This window comes from Oncorhynchus gorbuscha, linkage group LG10, assembly GCF_021184085.1.
Source record: "Oncorhynchus gorbuscha isolate QuinsamMale2020 ecotype Even-year linkage group LG10, OgorEven_v1.0, whole genome shotgun sequence".
Taxonomy (NCBI): Eukaryota; Metazoa; Chordata; class Actinopteri; order Salmoniformes; family Salmonidae; genus Oncorhynchus; species Oncorhynchus gorbuscha.
In genome coordinates, this window is record NC_060182.1 from 8925635 (window position 1) to 8935027 (window position 9393).

Sequence of the window (9393 nt, forward strand, 5' to 3'; positions counted from 1 at the left end):
GCCCTGATATAGAAGCGGGGGGGAAGGGGGGATACTGATTACTTATGCCATGGTCTCTCGTGACAGCCTTGACATGGTTTATTAGATTCTAGGTGGTGAGATTAGCTACTTCTGCCAGCACCGTAAGTGATGAGACAAAGCTAGAGCTGGGGATGTGTGTGCATGTTGACCATGGGGGGTCTGGATGTTTGTCTCAGTGGAACCCCGGGCTGGATTTAGCCTCTCACAGGCAGCAGGAGTTCCGTTGCGGGTACAGCTATAGGATCTTAATTTGAGCCAGTTTGCTACAGCAGGAAAATAATCCTGCAGCAACAGGAAATATGAATTATTATGTGGATTATAATGGACATTTTTCTAGGGTTGATACATTTTTAGTTGGAACATATCCAGTCTGAATTTTCAAAATGGAAATTGCTAACTTTAGAAGCCTTTTTTAAGACTCAAATACACTACACGTTCGCATTAAAATATTAAGCAAATAAAGAGTGATCAAATGAAGTTCCTACATCTGTAGTTGTGCCAGCTGCACAGAGGGTAGCGCTCCAAGTTCCACTGGCAGGTGTGCTCAAAGACATTCCTCAAGGGCCTAGTTTGACCATGTTAAGAGCGACCTTGAAACGTGACCAACGTTAAACTATAAATCAACATCAAACAAAAGGAAGTGCAGTGAAAAGAAAGACATGGGGGGGGGCGAAAAACGTAGCGACACCTGTCATTCTGTGTTTATTTTCTGGATGTCAGTTCTGGGTCACAACATTTTTATCTGGTTTTGCGTTTGGCAACTCAGCAGAACAGGATCTTCTCTCCAGCTGCTGACCTTCAAGGTAGAGGGAGAGGAGGGAGAGGAGGGAGCAGAGGGAGAGGAGGGAGCAGAGGGAGAGGAGGGAGCAGAGGGAGAGGAGGGAGCAGAGGGAGAGGAGGGAGCAGAGGGAGAGGAGGGAGCAGAGGGAGAGGAGGGAGAGGAGGGAGCGGAGGGAGAGGAGGGAGCGTAGGGAGAGAAGGGAGAGGAGGGAGCAGAGGGAGAGGAGGGAGCAGAGGGAGAGTAGGGAGATGAGGGAGAGGAGGGAGCAGAGGGAGAGGAGGGAGCGGAGGGAGAGGAGGGAGAGGAGGGAGAGAAGGGAGAGGAGGGAGTGGAGGGAGAGGAGGGAGCGGAGGGAGAGGAGGGAGCGGAGGGAGAGGAGGGAGCAGAGGGAGAGGAGGGAGCGGAGGGAGAGGAGGGAGCGGAGGGAGAGGAGGGAGCGGAGGGAGAGGAGGGAGCGGAGGGAGAGGAGGGGAGAGGGAGGGAGGGGAGGGGAGAGGAGGGGAGGGAGAGGAGGGAGCGGAGGGAGAGGAGGGAGCGGAGGGAGAGGAGGGAGAGGGAGGGAGAGGAGGGAGTGGAGGGAGCGGAGGGGAGAGGAGGGAGAGGAGGGAGCAGAGGGAGAGGAGGGAGAGGAGGGAGAGGAGGGAGCAGAGGGGAGAGGAGGGAGAGGAGGGAGGGAGGGAGAGGAGAGAGAGGAGGGAGAGGAGGGAGGGAGGGAGCGGAGGGAGAGGAGGGAGAGGAGGGAGAGGAGGGAGAGGAGAGGGAGAGGAGGAGGGAGAGGAGGGAGAGGAGGGATCAGAGGGAGAGGAGGGAGAGGAGGGAGAGGAGGGAGAGGAGGGAGCGGAGGGAGAGGAGAGGAGGGAGTGGAGGGAGGGAGGGAGGGAGAGGAGGGAGAGGAGGGAGCAGAGGGAGGAGGGAGAGGGAGAGGAGGGAGAGGAGGGAGAGGAGGGAGCAGAGGGAGAGGAGGGAGCAGAGGGAGAGGAGGGAGCGGAGGGAGAGGAGAGAGAGGAGGGAGAGGAGGGAGCAGAGGGAGAGGAGGGAGAGGAGGGAGAGGAGGGAGCAGAGGGAGAGGAGGGAGAGGAGGGAGAGGAGAGAGAGGAGGGAGAGGAGGGAGCAGAGGGAGAGGAGGGAGAGGAGGGAGAGGAGGGAGCAGAGGGGAGAGGAGGGAGAGGAGGGAGCGGAGGGAGAGGAGAGAGAGGAGGGGGAGAGGAGGGAGAGGAGAGAGAGGAGGGAGAGGAGGGAGTGGAGGGAGCGGAGGGAGAGGAGAGAGAGGAGGGAGAGGAGGGAGCAGAGGGAGAGGAGGGAGAGGAGGGATCAGAGGGAGAGGAGGGAGAGGAGGGAGAGGAGGGAGTGGCGGGAGCGGAGGGAGAGGAGGGAGCAGAGGGAGCGGAGGGAGCAGAGGAGAGGAGGGAGATGAGGGAGAGGAGGGAGCAGAGGGAGAGGAGGGAGCGGAGGGAGAGGAGGGAGAGGAGGGAGAGGAGAGAGCGGAGGGAGCAGAGGGAGAGGAGGGAGAGGAGGGAGAGGAGGGAGAGGAGGGAGAGGGGAGGGGGAGCGGAGGGAGAGGAGGGAGAGGAGGGAGAGGAGGCTGCAGAGGGAGAGGAGGGAGCGGAGGGAGAGAGAGAGAGAGGAGGGAGAGGAGGGAGAGGAGGGAGAGGAGGGGAGTGGAGGGAGCGGAGGGAGTGGAGGGAGAGAGGAGGGAGCGGAGGGAGAGGAGGGAGAGGAGGGAGAGGAGGGAGCAGAGGGAGGGAGGAGGGAGAGGAGGGAGAGGGGAGGGAGAGGAGGGAGAGGGGAGGGAGAGGAGGGAGCGGAGGGGAGTGGAGTGAGAGGAGGGAGAGAGGGAGAGGAGGGAGCGGAGGGAGAGGAGGGAGAGGAGGGAGAGGAGGCTGCAGAGGGAGAGGAGGGAGCGGAGGGAGAGGAGAGAGGAGAGGAGGGAGAGGAGGCTGCAGAGGGAGAGGAGGGAGAGGGAGAAGGGAGAGGAGGGAGCAGAGGGAGAGGAGGGAGAGGAGGGAGAGGAGGGAGAGGAGGGAGCAGAGGGAGAGGAGGGAGAGGAGGGAGCGGAGGGAGCGGAGGGAGCGGAGGGAGAGGAGGGAGCAGAGGGAGAGGAGGGAGAGGAGGGAGAGGAGGGAGCAGAGGGAGAGGAGGGAGCAGAGGGAGAGGAGGGAGTGGAGTGAGAGGAGGGAGAGGAGGGAGAGGAGGGAGAGGGAGGGAGCAGAGGAGAGGAGGGAGGGAGAGGAGGGAGAGGAGGGAGAGGAGGGAGCGGAGGGAGAGGAGGGAGCGGAGGGAGCGGAGGGAGCGGAGGTAGAGGAGGGAGAGGAGGTGAGAGGAGGGAGAGGAGGGGAGAGGGAGGGAGAGGAGGGAGAGGAGGGAGCAGAGGGAGAGTAGGGAGAGGAGGGAAGGAGCGGAGGGAGAGGAGGGAGTGGAGGAGAGGAGGGAGAGGAGGGAAGGAGCGGAGGGAGAGGAGGGAGAGGGTGAGAGGAGGGAGAGGAGGGAGAGGAGGGAGAGGAGGGAGCAGAGGGAGAGTAGGGAGAGGAGGGAAGGAGCGGAGGGAGAGGAGGGAGTGGAGTGAGAGGAGGGAGAGGAGGGAAGGAGCGGAGGGAGAGGAGGGAGTGGAGGGAGAGGAGGGAGAGGAGGGAGAGGAGGGAGCAGAGGGAGAGGAGGGAGAGGAGGGAAGGAGCGGAGGGAGAGGAGGGAAGGAGCGGAGGGAGAGGAGGGAGTGGAGTGAGAGGAGGGAGAGGAGGGAGAGGAGGGAGAGGAGGGAGCGCTAAACAGGCCAGCAGGGGAGGGGACTGACGGATCTTTTTCACAACCTACTGTTGGTTCACTGTACAGCATTTTTATCTGGTTTTGCGTTTGGCAACTCAGCAGAACAGGATCTTCTCTCCAGCTGCTGACCTTCAAGGTAGAGGGAGAGGAGGGAGAGGAGGGAGAGGAGGGAGAGGAGGGAGCGGAGGGAGAGGAGGGAGCGGAGGGAGAGGAGAGAGAGGAGGGAGAGGAGGCTGCAGAGGGAGAGGAGTGAGGGGAGGGAGCAGAGGGAGAGGAGGGAGAGGAGGGAGCAGAGGGAGAGGAGGGAGAGGAGGGAGAGGAGGGAGCAGAGGGAGAGGAGGGAGCGGAGAGAGCGGAGGGAGAGGAGGGAGAGGAGGGAGCAGAGGGAGAGGAGGGAGAGGAGGGAAGGAGCGGAGGGAGAGGAGGGAGTGGAGTGAGAGGAGGGAGAGGAGGGAGAGGAGGGAGAGGAGGGAGCGCTAAACAGGCCAGCAGGGGAGGGGAATGACGGATCTTTTTCACAACCTACTGTTGGTTCACTGTACAGCATTTTTATCTGGTTTTGCGTTTGGCAACTCAGCAGAACAGGATCTTCTCTCCAGCTGCTGACCTTCAAGGTAGAGGGAGAGGAGGGAGAGGAGGGAGCAGAGGGAGAGGAGGGAGCAGAGGGAGAGGAGGGAGAGGAGGGAGTGGAGGGAGAGGAGGGAGAGGAGGGAGCAGAGGGAGAGGAGGGAGAGGAGGGAAGGAGCGGAGGGAGAGGAGGGAAGGAGCGGAGGGAGAGGAGGGAGTGGAGTGAGAGGAGGGAGAGGAGGGAGAGGAGGGAGAGGAGGGAGCGCTAAACAGGCCAGCAGGGGAGGGGAATGACGGATCTTTTTCACAACCTACTGTTGGTTCACTGTACAGCATTTTTATCTGGTTTTGCGTTTGGCAACTCAGCAGAACAGGATCTTCTCTCCAGCTGCTGACCTTCAAGGTAGAGGGAGAGGAGGGAGAGGAGGGAGGGAGGGAGCAGAGGGAGAGGAGGGAGCGGAGGGAGAGGAGGGGAGGAGGGAGAGGAGGGAGTGGAGGGAGAGGAGGGAGCAGGGAGGGAGAGGAGGGAGTGGAGGGAGAGGGGAGGGAGAGGAGGGAGAGGAGGGAGAGGGGAGGGAGCGGAGGGAGAGAGGAGGGAGAGGAGGGAGCAGAGGGAGAGGAGGGAGAGGAGGGAGAGCAGAGGGAGAGGAGGGAGCAGAGGGAGAGGAGGGAGAGGAGGGAGAGAGGGAGGGAGCAGGGGAGGGAGACTGTTGGTTCACTGTACAGCATTTTTAGGGAGCAGAGGGAGAGGAGGGAGAGGAGGGAGAGGAGGGAGCAGAGGGAGAGGAGGGAGAGGAGGGAGAGGAGGGAGCAGAGGGAGAGGAGGGAGAGGAGGGAGCAGAGGGAGAGGAGGGAGAGGAGGGAGAGGAGGGAGCAGAGGGAGAGGAGGGAGAGGAGGGGGAGAGGAGGGAGTGGAGGGAGAGGAGGGAGAGGAGAGAGCAGGAGGGAGAGGAGGGAGGGAGGAGGGAGGAGGAGGGAGAGGAGGGAGAGGAGGGAGAGAGAGGGAGGAGAGAGGAGGGAGTGGAGGGAGAGGAGGGAGTGGAGGGAGAGGAGGGAGAGGAGGGAGCAGGGGGAGAGGAGGGAGAGGGAGGAGGGAGAGGAGGGAGAGGAGGGAGCAGAGGGAGAGGAGAGAGAGGAGGGAGTGGAGGGAGAGGAGGAAGGAGCAGAGGGAGAGGAGGTAGTGGAGGGAGAGGAGGGAGAGGAGGGAGAGTAGGGAGCGCTAGACAGGCCAGCAGGGGAGGGGACTGACGGAGCTTTTTCACAACCTACTGTTGGTTCACTCTACAGTACACCAACTGTATGATACGACTCACACACAGACAGTAGCAATGTTCTCACTTTCTGCTCTTTCTGACTCTGACTCTGACTCTCTTTCTGACTCTCTCTCTGACTCCCTCCTTGACTCACTCTCTCTCTCTCTCTCTCTCTCTCTCTCTCTCTCTCTCTCTCTCTCTCTCTCTCTCTTGTGTTCCTTAGTAAATGTCATTTAAAGTACCACTGGGTTGTGGTGACTGGGAGATAGAGCCTTTTAGAAACAAATTAAATCACATTTTATTTGTCACATACACATGGTTAGCAGATGTTAATGTGAGTAGTGAAATGCTTGTGCTTCTAGTTCCGACAATGCAGTTATAACCAGCGAGTAATCTAACCTAACAATTTCACAACAACTACATTATACACACAAGTGTAAAGGGATGAAGAATATGTACATAAAAATATATGAACGAGTGATGGTACAGAACGGTATAGGCAGGATAAAGTAGATGGTATCGAGTATAGTATATACATATTAGATGAGTAATGTAGGGTATGTAAACATTATATTAAGTGGCATTGTTTAAAGTGGCTAGTGATACGTTTGTACATCAATTTTTCCATTCCTAAAGTGGCTGGAGTTGAGTCAGTATGTTGGCAGCAGCCACTCAATGTTAGTGGTGGCTGTTTAACAGTCTGATGGCCTTGAGATAGAAGCTGTTTTTCGGTCTCTCGGTCCCAGCTTTGATGCACCTGTACTGACCTTGCCTTCTGGATGATAGCGAGGTGAACAGGCAGTGGCTCGGGTGGTTGTTGTCCTTGATGATCTTTATGGCCTTCCTGTGACATCGGGTGTTGTAGGTGTCCTGGAGGGCAGGTAGTTTGCCCCCGGTGATGCGTTGTGCAGACCTCACTACCCTCTGGAGAGCCTTATGGCTGTGGGCGGAGCAGTTGCCGTACCAGGCGGTGATACTGTAAAAGTTTGTGAGTGCTTTTGGTGACAAGCGGAAATTTCTTCAGCCTCCTGAGGTTGCTGTCTGTGTGGGTGGACAAATTCAGTTTGTCCGTGATGTGTACGCCGAGGAACTTAAAACTTACTACCCTCTCCACTACTGTCCCGTCGATGTGGATATGGGGGTGCTCCATCTGCTGTTTCCTGAAGTCCATGATCTTCTCCTTTGTTTTGTTGACGTTGAGTGTGAGGTTATTTTAATATATGCCATATATGCCATTTATTTTCCTGACATTTTCCTGACACCACACTCCGAGGGCCCTCACCTTCTCCCTGTAAGCCGTCTCGTCGTTGTTGGTAATCAAGCCTACCACTGTAGTGTCGTCTGCAAACTTGATGATTGAGTTGGAGGCGTGCATGACCACGCAGTCGTGGGTGAACAGGGAGTACAGGGGAGGGCTCAGAATGCACCCTTGTGGGGCCCCAGTGTTGAGGATCAGCGGGGTGGAGATGTTGTTACCTACCCTCACCACCTGGGGGGCGGCCCGTCAGAAAGTCCAGTACCCAGTTGCACAGGGCGGGGTCGAGACCCAGGGATTCTCACATAGGTATTCCTCTTGTCCAGATGTGTTAGGGCAGATGGGTTAGGGCAATTGCGTCGTCTGTGGACCTATTGGGGCAGTAAGCAAATTGGAGTGGGTCTAGGGTGTCAGGTAGGGTGGAGGTGATATGGTCCTTGACTAGTCTCTCAAAGCACTTCATGATGACGGAAGTGAGTGCTACGGGGTGGTAGTCGTTTAGCTCAGTTACCTTAGCTTTCTTGGGAAACGGAACAATGGTGGCCCTCTTGAAGCATGTGGGAACAGCAGACTGGAATAAGGCTTGATTAAATATGTCCGTTAACACACCAGCCAGCTGGTCTGCGCATGCTCTGAGGATGTGGCTGGGGATGCCATCTGGTTAACACGTTTAAATGTTTTACTCAAGTTGGCTGCAGTGAAGGAGAGTCCACGGGTTTTGGTGGCGGAGGGAATTGCTACACTGTTTGTATATGGTCAAGTTTCCGGTCACCTTTCCCTGGTTAAAAGCAGTGGTTCGCCATCAATGCACGGTTTCTGGTTTGGGAATGTTTTAATAGTTGCTGTGGGTACGACATCGCCGATGCACTTGCTAGTAAACTCGTTCACCGAATCAGCATATTCATCAATGTTGTTGTTTGACGCAATGCGGAACATATCCTAATCCACGTGATCAAAGCAATCTTGAAGCGTGGAATCAGATTACCCCAGACCAGCGGTGAACAGACCTGAGCGCAGGAGCTTCCTGTTTTAGTCTCTGCCTATAGGCTGGGAGCAACAAAATGGAGTCGTGGTCAGCTTTTCCAAAAGGAGGGCGGGAGAGGGCCTTATATGCGTCACGGCAGTTAGAATAACAATGATCCAGGGTTTTACCAGCCCTGGTTGCACAATCGATATGTTGATAGATTTTAGGGAGTCTTGTTTTCAGATTAGCCTTGTTAAAATCCCCAGCTACAATGAATGCAGCCTAAGGATATGTGGTTTCCAGTTTACATAGAGTCAAATAAAGTTAGTTCAGGGCCAGCGATGTGTCTGCTTGGGGGGGAGGGGAGGGGGTAGACACGACAGTGATTAAAATCGAAGAGAATTGTAGATAATGCGGTCGACATTTGATTGTGAGGAATTCTAAATCAGGTGAACACAAGGACTTGAGTTCCTATATGTTGTTATAATCACACCACATCTCATTAATCATAAGGCATACCCCCCCGCCCCTCTTCTTACCAGAAAGATGCTTGTTTCTGTTGGTGCGATGAGTGAAGAAACCAGCTGGCTGTACCGACCTCGTTAGCATGTCTCGAGTGAGCCATGTTTCCGTGAAGCAAAGAACGTTTCAGTCTCTTATGTCTCTCTGGAATGCTACCCTTGCTCGGATTTCATCAACCTTGTCGTTTTTAAAAAATATTTTTGTTTTATATTTTAAAATGTATTTTTTGTTTCACCTTTATTTAACCAGGTAGGCTAGTTGAGAACAAGTGGTCTTCATCGACCTGGCCAAGGCTTTCGACTCTGTCAATCACCACATTCTTATTGGCAGATTCAATAGCCTTGGTTTCTCAAATGACTACCTCGCCTGGTTCACCAACTACTTCTTAGACAGAGTTCAGTGTGTCAAATCGGAGGGCCTGTTGTTCGGACCTCTGGCAGTCTCTGTGGAGGTTCCACAGGGTTTAATTCTCGGGCCGACTCTTTTCTCTGTATATATCAACGATGTCGCTCTTGCTGCTGGTGATTCCCTGATCCACCTCGACGCAGACAACACCATTCTGTATACATCTGGCCCTTCTTTGGACACTGTGTTAACCTGTTACTCCTACCCCCTACTTTTTCAAACATTCTGTTAAAAATCGCGCAACATTTCAGCGCCCTGCTGCTCATGCCAGGAATATAGTAAATGCGTATTGTTATTCTAACTGCCGTGTCTATGGGAAAGCAAATTATCTGGAGCCGAGATTGCAATTCCTACAGCTTCCACACGATGTCAACAGTCTTGTCATTTGCCTAGGCTTTGTTTCTTGGTCAAACGAAGAAGAGACAGCCGATTTCTTCAGGTCTCGGACCGGATATTTTGTTTGAGATTTACCCGGACATTATTTCCAGACGTATCCCTATAGAATATACATCGCCTCGTGATCAATTTGATCGCTTATTAACATTTACTACCACCCAAAGTTGCATTACAAAAGTATTTCGAAGTGTTTTGTGAAAGTTTATCGTCGACTTTATTTATTTAAAAAATGACGTTACGTTATAAGACGCTATTTTTTTCCGTTTATCACACAGTCTTCATAGATCGATATCTAGGCTATATATGGACCGATTTAATCGAAAAAAAGACCCAATAGTGATTATGGGACATCAAGGAGTGCCAACAAAGAAGATGGTCAAAGGTAATGAATGTTTTATATTTTATTTGTGCGGTTTGTGTAGCGCCGACTATGCTAATTATTTTGTTTCCGTCCCCTGCGGGTCTTTTG